Source organism: Aegilops tauschii, chromosome 5 (genome assembly GCF_002575655.3).
Source record: "Aegilops tauschii subsp. strangulata cultivar AL8/78 chromosome 5, Aet v6.0, whole genome shotgun sequence".
NCBI lineage: Eukaryota > Viridiplantae > Streptophyta > Magnoliopsida > Poales > Poaceae > Aegilops > Aegilops tauschii.
Window position 1 is genome coordinate 448,618,785 of NC_053039.3, and position 12,465 is coordinate 448,631,249.

Here is a 12,465-nt window from a genome sequence, read left to right on the forward strand (position 1 = left end):
TGGTTCTTCTCTTTGTGAGTTTTGGAGCTTATGGTCATCTTGATGACAAGCTCGAGTTCATCGAAAACGGAGTTCACTCGCATCTTCAATGATGTTTTCGATGTTGGAGGTTATGCCGGTTCTTCTTGGTTGGAGGTTTCACTCCTCTATTTGTTGGCATACCTCCCCTGCCTCTTCTTACTATGCTGTTTTGATGCTACTCGTCGTCTTGTATCCAACAAGCTTGAGTTTGCTCAATTCGGAGCTCATATGAAGAAGTTTTGGCAGTTCTGTTTGGTCCCAGCGGTAGTACCGCGGGCCGGAGCGGTAGTACCGCTTGGGTGCTACAAGCGGCAGTACCGCTCCACAGCGGTAGTACCGCTGGTAGCCCCCAGCCATAGTACCGCTGCGGCTTCGAGCTAGTACCGCCTCGATTCGAGGGGTCTTTTTCCGTGTTGGGTTTTACGGTACTAGCCGCGCTAGTGGAGGCGGTAGTACCGCTCGTGTGCGGTAGTACCGCCCTGACCACCGCGGTAGTACCGCTCTGGGCCCAGCGGCAGTACCGCGAGGGGGAGCGGTAGTACCGCTGGCCAAGCGGTAGTACCGCTCTCTACGGGGTTGTTTTGGGGGGGTAACGGTTGGATTTTCCCCCTCCTATAAAAGGGGGTCTTCTTCCCCATTCTACCTTATCTGTTGAGCTCGTGTTCTTCCCCCATTGTTGACCTTCTTCGAGCTTGCTAACTCTCAATCCCTCCATGGATTCTTGCTAGTTTTTGAGGGAAAAGAGAGAGGAGATCTAGATCCACATTTCCACCAATCACTTTCTCCTCTTTGTGAGGGGAACCCCTTGGATCTAGATCTTGGAGTTCTTGGTGTTCTCCTTCTTGTTCTTCCTCTCTTTTTCCTCCCTAGCATTAGTTGCTTCGGTGGGATTTGAGAGAGAAGGACTTGGGCACTCCGTGTGCCCTTGCCATTGCATTTGGTGCATCGGTTTGAGTTCTCCACGGTGATACGTGAAAGTTACAAGTTGAGAAGCTTATTACTCTTGGGTGCTTGGTGCCCTTGAGCTTGTTCCTCTTGGGTGCTTGGGCGCCCTAGACGGTTGGTGGTGTTCGGAGCTCAATCATTATGGTGTAAAGCTCCGGGCAAGCGTCGGGGTCTCCAATTAGGTTGTGGAGATCGCCCCGAGCAATTTGACGGGTTCCGGTGACCGCCCCCAAGGGTTGCCAAAGTGTACGGGTTCGGTGACCGCCCCCAAGGGTTGCCATTTGTACGGGTTCGGTGACCGCCCTCAAGGGTCCCTTAGTGGAATCACGGCATCTTGCATTGTGCGAGGGCGTGAGGAGATTACGGTGGCCCTAGTGGCTTCTTGGGGAGCATTGTGCCTCCACACCGCTCCAAACGGAGATTAGCATCCGCAAGAGTGTGAACTTCGGGATACATCATCGTCTCCGCGTGCCTCGGTTATCTCTTACCCGAGCTCTTTACTTATGCACTTTACTTTGTGATAGCCATATTGTTTCTTGTCATATATCTTGCTATCACCTAAGTAGGTTTTCTTGCTTAGCATAAGTTGTTCGTGCACATAGGTGAGCCTAGTTGTTGTAGGTTTTGTGCTTGACAAATTAACCGCTAGGTTTATTTCACATTTGTTCAAGCCTAAACCGTAATTATTTTAAAGCGCCTATTCACCCCCCCCTCTAGGCGACATCCACGATCTTTCACCGGCCCAGGTCATAGAGATGGCGTAGGCCGAAAAGCAAAATTAAGCCCACACGCACGCACTCGCCGCTGCGCGTTCCTCTCTTGTCTCTCTTCTCCGACGCTTCCTATTCAGCACGCAGGGCGCCGCCGAGCAACTGCGCGTACCCCCTCGCGCGCTGGATTTTGTACGGGCCAGTCCATTTGACATTTTTCCTTCATTTTTCCTTTTCTTATTTCCTTTTTCCTTTTTTTCTGTTTTCCTTTCCTTTCTCTTTTTATTTAATATTTTCATTTTCGTGTGAATTTTCTTATCAAATTCGTGAACATTTTTTTGTTCATCCAATTCAAAAAGTGTTCATCGAATTCATTCTCCGTTCATCAGGATTTTTCCATCAAATTCAAAATTTGTTCATCAAATTAAAAAAAGTTCACCAATTCGAAATTTGTTCATAATTTTTTAAAAAAATTCATCAAATTTTAATTTTTTTCATCGATTTTTGAAAATGTTCATCAAACTCAAAATTTGTTCATCCATTTTTTTCATAAAAAATGTTCATCTAACTCAAAAAATGCTCATTGTATTCAAACTTTGTTGACCATAATTTTTTAAAATGTTCATTCACTTTTCAAAATGTTCATCCGAATTTTAGAAATAGAATTCTTGAATTGAGAATTTGTTCATCAAGTTCAAAAAATGTTCATCAAATTCAAAATAGTTTCATCTAATAAAAAATGTTCATTAATATCCGAATTCACGAATATTTTTTGAAATCACGAACATTTTTCAAATTCATCAATATTATTGGGAGGACATTTTTTGGCTTCATGAACTTTTTCAAACTTCGCATTTTCTTGATTTTTTTAAAAATTTCGAAATCCCGAATTATTTAAATAAGAAAAAACAAAAATGGAATAAAAAAACGAAATAAGAAAAATACGGGGCGCCCCGCCGCCGCTCATGGGCCGGCTCAAATGGGCGCGCGAGGGGAGCGAGGGGTGAGCTCCCCTCTTCTCCCATGTCCCCGCCGGCGATCCATCCGGCGCGGCGCGGCGCGGCCGGAGATTGCAGGCGCAGCCGCGGCGGTTCTTTCTCGAATCAGCGCTTCCTCTCCTCGAATCAGGTTCGTGTCAGGAAATACCCCTCCTCTCGCCGTAGATCCTTTGCAGAATCCCGACTGACCGCGTGTGTGCGTCCGTGCGGGTGCGGCGCAGGTGGTCAAGGACGTGGCGGCGCGGTCGCTGGAGGTTGAAGAAGCTTGATCGCCTCCTCCAGTACGCTGAGAGGTAACCCCCTCCTTCGCATCTCTCCCGGCCTGTGAATGATTAGTCCAACCAGATTGGAGTAGATTCGAGGGGAAACGATCTCTTCTCTAGCAAACACAAATTTTAAGGATGCATACTAGATATGTAAACAAGAATTTCTTTCTGATTTGTTAGACAAAGATCATGCTGTTTCAGTATTTCATGGCCTCCATACACTGGATTTCTGAATAAGAATGATGTTTCTAACTGAATTTAGCTGCTGCAAACCATGGTTTGTGAATTTAGCTGCTAACTGAAGGTACGGATAATAGACATGTACTTAATGCAGTACTGACACACTTCTCATTGAGCATTTTCTGGCCTACTGCCTGCTGTACAGTTTAATTGGTTCATGCGCGTTCAAATTTTTAGGTAACAGTTAAACATCAGTTGCTTGTTTCTACTGAAGAGACCTGCTGTATACTGCTAAATAAAACCTGGTTTCTCTTCCATTACCTTTTTTAACTAGTCTGGTATTTCTTACCCCGATGACCTTCTCAAGTTATATCCTGAGAGATCATCACTGCATATAGATTGTGCCGCACAGTCATTTCACTTTCTTACAGTTTTTATAAATTTTTCTAAGGACTTACTTAGTGCTAGATTGTACAGAGGTAGAGAGATTAATTATTGTATTCAATTTGAATTTAAGTAAAACAATGACAGCTAGTGCTGAATTGCTGATTGCCCATGTCCCTGCTTGGTTGCTTGCATGATCAAAAAGCTTTACATAACAATTTCCTTTTCCTATTGCCTATTATCTAACTCTCTTACACTATCCAGGTATAAACTACAACAAGCAGAAAACAACATTAGGGTCTCTGCACGCATGTTTTTCAGCGGTTACGAAAAGCAAATTTTCTGGCTGTCTCCAACAGTTGGCATCACAGAAACAATGTAGTGGCAAGATATCACCATAGAACTCAGCAATGCCTTCTCGACCTCGGCAGAGGCATCTCTGCTGAGCAAGCACATGACATACTCCATCACTGCGGCATCACAAGGCAGTGTGATCTTTCCATTGCTTGCGAAACCAAACTCTTCCTGGGACACTCTTAGGAGCTCTCCAAAGACCATCGTGCTGAGGTACACCAACGGGACCTCGAAACGGCTTCTGTCGGCCGTGTACATGATGCAGTGGCCCCTTACCACTCCAGAGGTGCAGCATTCTTCATATTCTTTGGCTGTCACTGTGAGCCTCTTCCTCCCAAGTGCCGCCACCCTCTGCTACTTCTTTGCCAGTTGAGCAAGTCTCTTCGTGCTAATCATGGTTGGTTCTGGGTCTTGTATTTTCAGCTCCAGAGAAAGTGAGCTATGGGTGTTGTAGTGCTCAGTTGGTGGTGGATTAGCTGATGAAGTGATGGTATTGAGCTTTGCCGCTCCCTGAATTTATAGGCAAGGTGAAGGGCATTGTGCTGGTGAAGAGTAGTTGTCACTGTGAAGAGTTGGCCAGGGACAAGGCCATGTGATCACTTTGGAGTAGATTGTGATGGGGCCAAATGTTTGGGGCATGCTGGAGCCAATAGTGGTAGCAATAGCATCATGGCACGATCTATTCTGCGATGCAGATATGGATGGATTCAGTTGAGATATCATCAGTTTCGCACATCATGCTATTATTTTGGAGCTCCAAATTGACACTTGACCAGCTGAAAGGAAAAGAAAGTGTGTCGGACTAATGATCAGGAACTTGTTCATGGTCTTACCAGTCGCCATTGAACCTTCAGTCTCAGATGTGTTGTTGATCAGTCGGATGGTGTGCATGCCTGAATTAACTTGCTCGACAGATGTTGCTGTTTGTTCACTTCGTGATCTGCTCCATGCATGTCTGGTCTCCAGTCCAGCATCTCATGTGGTCTTCATTTCATTGTTGCTTCCACCATTTGGAGTCTAAGTTAGAAAGGAAAGAACTCTATTTCAAAAGGTATGTATTGTAATTTTTCTCTAAAAAACCAGTGTAATTTTTGTCCAAAGTTGTACCTTGTTTAGCTAGGAGGGTCAAGTGTTCTGCAACTTGCCATAAATTACTGAATCTGTAGCTGGCTGTTTCTGCTGTGTGTTGTTTAATGGAAGTTTTCCTTCGGAAAGTAATTTTGGCAACTAGTTTCCCGCGCATCATATATTCTCTCTCCCCTGTTTCTGATTTTCGCAGTTTGCATTATTTTTTTAAATAATTCATGGATGCAAGCCGCATCTGTGAAAATTCATACCAAAATATAACTTCTTGTGACCTGTACAAAAATGATAACTTATATCATGTGCATGCTGTTTAACTGAGCACTATTCATTTGGATATTATTATTTTTGTCTAGGTCAGAAATGGTCATATTATTAGATGAATTTTTGCAGGTGCACATCATATAGCATTACTAACATCAATGAATTATTTGGAAAATCAGAAAAAATAGAAAAGAGGAGAGAATATGGGTTGCACAGGCAACTGGCTGCACCAAATCCTCTCGTTTTTCCCTTCTTCTATTTCTAAGCTATTAAAATGGGAAACACATTTAGCATGCATCTATGACTCCTAATTTGCCTTTTCTTAATTCGTTTGCAAATTATGCTCATGTCTCTTTCAGGAAACAACAACAACAACAACAACAACAACAACAACAAAGCCTTTAGTCCCAAACAAGTTGGGGTAGGCTAGAGGTGAAACCCATAAGATCTCGCAACCAACTCATGGCTCTGGCACATGGATAGCAAGCTTCCACGCACCCCTGTCCATAGCTAGCTCTTTGGTGATACTCCAATCCTTCAGGTCTCACTTAACGGACTCCTCCCATGTCAAATTTGGTCGACCCCGCCCTCTCTTGACATTCTCCGCACGCTTTAGCCGTCCGCTATGCACTGGAGCTTCTGGAGCCTGCGCTGAATATGCCCAAACCATCTCAGACGATGTTGGACAAGCTTCTCCTCAATTGGTGCTACCCCAACTCTATCTCGTATATCATCATTCCGGACTCGATCCTTCCTCGTGTGGCCACACATCCATCTGAACATGTCGCCTTTTAGTCGGCCAACACTCCGCGCCATACAACATTGCGGGTCGAACCGCCGTCCTGTAGAACTTGCCTTTTAGCTTTTGTGGCACTCTCTTGTCACAGAGAATGCCAGAAGCTTGGCGCCACTTCATCCATCCGGTTTTGATTCGATGGTTCACATCTTCATCAATACCCCCATCCTCCTGCAACATTGACCCCAAATACTGAAAGGTGTCCTTCCGAGGTACCACCTGGCCATCAAGGCTAACCTCCTCCTCCTCACACCTATTAGTACTGAAACCGCACATCATGTACTCGGTTTTAGTTCTACTAAGCCTAAACCCTTTCGATTCCAAGGTTTGTCTCCATAACTCTAACTTCCTATTTACCCCCGTCCGACTATCGTCACTAGCACCACATCATCCGCAAAGAGCATATACCATGGGATATCTCCTTGTATATCCCTTGTGGCCTCATCCATCACCAATGCAAAAAGATAAGGGCTCAAAGCTGGCCCCTGATGCAGTCCTATCTTAATCGGGAAGTCATCGGTGTCGACATCACTTGTTCGAACACTTGTCACAACATTATCGTACATGTCCTTGATGAGGGTAATGTACTTTGCTGGGACTTTGTGTTTCTCCAAGGCCCACCACATGACATTCCGCGGTATCTTATCATAGGCCTTCTCCAAGTCAATGAACACCATATGCAAGTCCTTTTGCTCCCTATATCTCTCCATAAGTTGTCGTACCAAGAAAATGGCTTCCTTGGTCGACCTCCCAGGCATGAAACCAAACTGATTTTTGGTCACGCTTGTCATTCTTCTTCGGGTTTTTATCAGTTTTGCCATTGTCTGTATAACGCTACTCAGTTTTGCCACTAAACATTTTCACTACTCAAAAATGCCACTGTTCTGTTAGACACAACCTCAAAAGGACCATTTTTCACCGTTACCGTTTGGTCAATACACGTTGACTGAAGTTAGATGACGAAACTACCCATATCCCATTTGTAAGAGGCGCATGAGAAAAAGAGAACAAAATATGGGAGGATGGGGGTTCGAACCCAAGACCACAGGGTACACAAGCGCGCGAGCTAACCAACTGAACCATGGATACTCTTTGTTGTGTGAGGAGATACAGTCCTTATATACCGATGTCTGATATGGAATAATATTCCAACACAGCAACGTCTCATACATTTTCTTGTTGCTAGCTAATTGGACTTGGGTTTGAAAGTTAGTATGGACAACACATCTGCATGAGCGGCTGGCCGGCTGGAAGAATGTTTGGTGCTAGTAACATAAACAAATGATGCAAACCGTCACGCCCAAATTTTTTTGACGATCACACACTAATTGAGAGAAACAACACATATGACAGCAGGATCACATGGTATTGTAAATTTCTCTGAAAATTTCAGCATGGTGGCTGCCCATTTTTCTGAAAACGACACAAACACAAAGTGGTTCACAGACATAAATAAGGTTCAGAATATCAACTTGTTTGTTTTTCAGCACACACAAATCAGGTTCACAAACATAAATAAGGTTCAATAACATCCACTTGCTGGTCGAAATATAAAGGTACAAATTCTCAAACATGCATAAGGTTGTAAAGAAGGATGTCCAGGTTCACAAGCATAAGGTCACGATCACACAAACTTCACATATGTAGCTTCTTTTTGCTTCTTGTGTTTTTAGCAGGACTGTCTGGTGGTTCCGCATTTGCAACTTGAATATGCATGGGAGACGAAACAAATCCACCTGCACGTCCTTCGGTTGTGGCACAAACTTCATTTTGCATGTCCTTCCTTTTCCTAGTGTTCTTCTTTGTTTTCTTCACACTTGTTTTCTTCACACTTTTCTTTGAGCTGTACAGAAGTTAGTCATGTTGCAAAAAAGAATGAAAATGGATGTTGAAAACATATAGAAAAGCACATGTTCTTTTCGTGTTACCTAGCCGAACTTGCAACCATTGATAGTTCAGGGATTGCAACCATTGATAGTGCAGGGTCACCTTCTCCTGCCACAAAAGGGGCTTCCCTAGCTTGGAGGTCAGCCTCATCTTCTCCAAATGCTGGGTCAACTGGATTTGTGCACAATCTGGCAATGTGCCCGAAGCCTCCGCATCGCTTGCACTTCCTTTTCCTAGCGCTCACGCCAGCACCTTCAGCACTAGATCTAATTCTAGTTTTCCTTGGTCGGCCTTTTGGCCTCCTCAACACTGGAGCATGTAGTTTGAAGCCAGCGTCAACAATGTCCCATTGTTGCTTGCCTACCATTGCAGGTATGTTGTCCGCATACGCAGCCTTAAATTTTGCAACGGAGTAGAACTCATGTACATATGGTTCAATTTCTGATACCGGACCTCGTAGTGAAGTAATAAAGTACATGGCATGGATACATGGCAAACCCTTGACCTGCCATTGCCTGCAGCTACATGTTTCCTTTGCGATGACAACAGGGTACCTCCATTCCCTATTCTCTTTGTCCATTGCAGTAATTTCTGCCTCAACATCACTGCGTCTAATTACCATCATCTTCAGCCCTGAAAAGAACACAAAACATTAATCATTGAATTTAGTTGTTATGAAATTAATCAATTGAAAGAATACAAGATATTTACCTTTGGATTTGGCATGCCGTGTCTTTATCACACTTGGTATTATGAGATGGCCAAGCCATTTTTCTAATGCTATCCTCATCCGCAGATCAAACTTCTCCATTATCATCTGCCTAATCTTGTCCAACATGTCAACAATAAGAAGAGCCTTAACTTTCCTGACTTTGCTATTAAATGACTATGCGAGGTTGTTATTGACGTAGTCAACCTTGCAAATTTCATTGAACTTGCTTCTATACCATATCTTTGTGTGGTGTTCAGCCATATATTTTTGGACACTCTTCTTAGCAAGGATCTGTTTCATATGCCAATTGTGCTTTCTAGAGCTGAAAGTTAAGCTTGCAGCCCAAAGATTATCATCATAGACCTTGCCCTTGAATTTTTTTTGAAAATTTGCAGCAAGATGCCTCATACACTCCCTATGCTCCACTCCAGGCCACACTTGTTCTACTGCTGTCTCTAAACCTTTGCAAGCGTCAGTGTGTATGACTAGTCCTTCAGGATGCCCAATAAGCCCACGCAGATTTTGAAGAAACCAAGCCCAACTTTCAGATGATTCTGTCTCTAGCACCCCATATGCAACTGGGTAAAGCCAATTACGGCCATCAATGGCACAAGCAGAAGCTAGTTGCCCTTTGAATCTCCCATTTAGTGCAGTTGAGTCTACGGCCAAGTATGGTCGACATCCATTTGAAAAGCCTTGCCAGCATGCCTTGAATGAAACAAACACCCTCCTAAAGCATTCCTTCTCTCTCACTTTTCCTTTGATCGTGTACTGCACAGTCTCTTTGTCTATTTCCACTACACTACCAGGAGAACACTTCTCCACCTCAGCCTTGAAACTATAGAGACGATGGAAGCTATCTTCCCATTTTCCACTAATCATATCCATTGCTTTGTCCTTACCACGAGATACACGCATGTATGGCAAAGTGAAGTGGTACTTCTCATGGATCTTCTCTTGAAGAGCAGTAGGGCCAATATCTGGGTTCTTTCTCACCCAATCCAGCACAACATCAGCAACCCACCTGCTCTTTGCCGGCTTGAACTTCTCACTTCTCAGCTTAGTTGGGCATGTATGAGAGAAAGGACACACCTTGATCTGTAGGAAACAACAAAATCAGTTAGTATGTTGCTAGTATGTTAAACTTGCCACATTTCAATAGTTACTAGTTCCACAAAATAAAGGGTACAATAAACAAATCAATTAGATGTTAGCAAGTTATACCTGAAATATCGTGTTATTCCTCATATAAGAGCCATGAATTCTCCAGTTACACCTCTTATATGCACAACTTGCTCTCAGCCTCTTAGAATCACTCTTTTCGACTGTATAGTCAAATTCACGTTTAATTGCAAAAGTAGAAAGTGCATTCTTGCAGTCCAACAAAGAGGGGAATACCGACCCTTCTGCAAATAATGGATTCTCCTTGTTATATACGACAATGGGTCTGTCCTCCTCCTCCTCTTCCTCTTCATCAACTAAACCCATGTCTCTATTCTCTTCTTCTTCTTCAGTGTCAGTGGATTCATATGCTGGAGGATTATCTTCCTCTTCCATATCTGCCGAATCATCTTCTTTGGTAGACTTCCTGACTAAGTCTGGATACTGCCGCTCATCATCATTATCCGAGAGAACAGCATCATCGGGTATAGCATCGTCGGTTATGTCTCTATTAGCATCATCAACACTAGTAGACTGCTTGACTCCCTGTATGTTGACTGTATGAACATCAACTGCCTGACTCCCTGTATGTTGACTCTCACTGTAACAAGGTTGTGTAGGTGGATTACAGCTAGGTGTGCTAGGAGTTTGGGATTTTTGAAGAACCTCAATTTGCATAGATATTTTCTTTGAATCTTGATGTTTTCCAAACATCAAAGCTGCATCATCATCACATACAACAGCAACCCATTTATTCTGCTCCCTGTCATAGTACTTCAACTCAACGTAATCACGCCACCCCCATGGATAGCTATCACACAGCTTGCGCAGCAATGTTTTGTGTGTGATACTAGGTTCTACGAATAGAGGAAAATCAAAGACGCCAACGTATCGCTTGAGACCATCGCTACTCTCACGGCTTGTTTCCATCCTAACTGTCAGCATACAAGCAGTATCCGCATCCATCCTGACCATCAGGAACACAAGTACCAAATTGTACGCGATTATCAGTAAGGGAAAGTCAGCTACTACAAATTCTATGTACAAATTTCGACCTCTACAAGTTATATTCAACCACACACGCACACTGAGAATTAGTATACTCACAATGCAGGAATTTCAGAGCCTATGTCATTTTGGGGCGTCCTGTGGCCGATGCAACCCTCCGATTCGGTCCTGCTGTCCGTCGCCATTGCCGTGGAACAACTGCACTTCAAGACTCGGGAGGAGTTGCGGAGTCAGCCGGGAGAAGCGCCGGAGCTGCCTGCCTCCAGTGGCGGTGCCGGGCGGGAGGAAGAGGCGAAGCTGCGATGGGTGGCGGCACTCGGCGGGAGGCTCCGCAGCTGCGGCGAGTGGGGGCGCGCCGGAGCTGGGCGGGCAGCCCGGCGACCGGCGGTGCCAGGTGAGGAGTTTGGCAGGCGGCGGCGGTGATTAGGGATATTGGTTCCGGCTGGGGAAACTGCCACGAACAGATCGGGTCAAGGATTAGATAAGGTTCTGTTTAGTTAGGTTCAGACATCGGTATATAAGGACTGTATCTCCTCACACAACAAAGAGTATCCCTGGTTCAGTTGGTTAGCTTGCGCGCTTGTGTACCCCGTGGTCTTGGGTTCGAACCCCCATCCTCCCATATTTTGTTCTCTTTTTCTCATGCGCCTCTTACAAATGGGATAGGGGTAGTTTCGTCATCTAACTTCAGTCAACGTGTATTGACCAAACGGTAACGGTGAAAAATGGTCTTTTTGAGGTTGTGTCTAACGGAACAGTGGCATTTTTGAGTAGTGAAAATGTTTAGTGGCAAAACTAAGTAGCGTTATACAGCCGATGGCAAAACTGATAAAAACCCTTCTTCTTAAGCGGTGCTCAATGACTCTCTCCCATAGCTTCATTGTATGGCTCATCAGCTTAATTCCACAGTAATTAGTACAACTCTGAACATCCCCCTTGTTCTTGAAGATTGGTACTAATATACTCCGTCTCCATTCTTCTGGCATCTTGTTTGCTCGAAAAATGAGGTTGAAAAGCTTGGTTAGCCATACTATCGCTATGTCCCTGAGACCTTTCCACACCTCAATGGGGATACAATCAGGGCCCATCGCCTTGCCTCCTTTCATCCTTTTTAAAGCCTCCTTCACCTCAGACTCCTGGATTCGCCGCATAAAACGCATGCTGGTCTCATCAAAGGAGTTGTCCAGTTCAATGGTAGAACTCTCATTCTCCCCATTGAACAGCTTATCGAAGTACTCCCGCCATCTATGCTTAATCTCCTCGTCCTTCACCAAGAGTTGGCCTGCTCCGTCCTTGATGCATTTGACTTGGCCAAGATCCCTCGTCTTCCTCTCTCGGGTCATAGCCATCTTATAGATGTCCCTTTCACCTTCCTTCGTGCCTAATCGTTGGTAGAGGTCCTCATATGCCTGACCCCTTGCTTCACCAACAGCTCGCTTTGCGGCCTTCTTCGCCATCTTGTACTTCTCTATGTTGTCTGCACTCCAATCCAGGTATAGGCGTCTGAAGCAATCTTTCTTCTCTTTAATCGCCTTCTGGACATCATCATTCCACCACCAGGTATCCTTATGTTCGCTTCTCCTTCCCCTGGACACTCCAAACTCCTCCGAGGCCACCTTACAATGTAAGTCACCATCTTCATCCACACATTGTCCGCATCCCCTCCTTCCTCCCAAGGGCCCTCCTTAATGACCCT

General features: G+C 44.6%; 1 long non-coding RNA gene across 1 annotated transcript; it reads left to right on the forward strand.

Moving 5' to 3' along the window:
• The first annotated feature begins 2,643 nt into the window (after window positions 1–2,643).
• On the forward strand, window positions 2,644–5,088 carry LOC109757030 (uncharacterized). The gene is made up of 3 exons (XR_002231423.4): window positions 2,644–2,804; window positions 2,896–2,967; window positions 3,769–5,088. It is a non-coding gene; the product is annotated as an uncharacterized lncRNA (long non-coding RNA).
• Window positions 5,089–12,465: the final 7,377 nt, after the last annotated feature.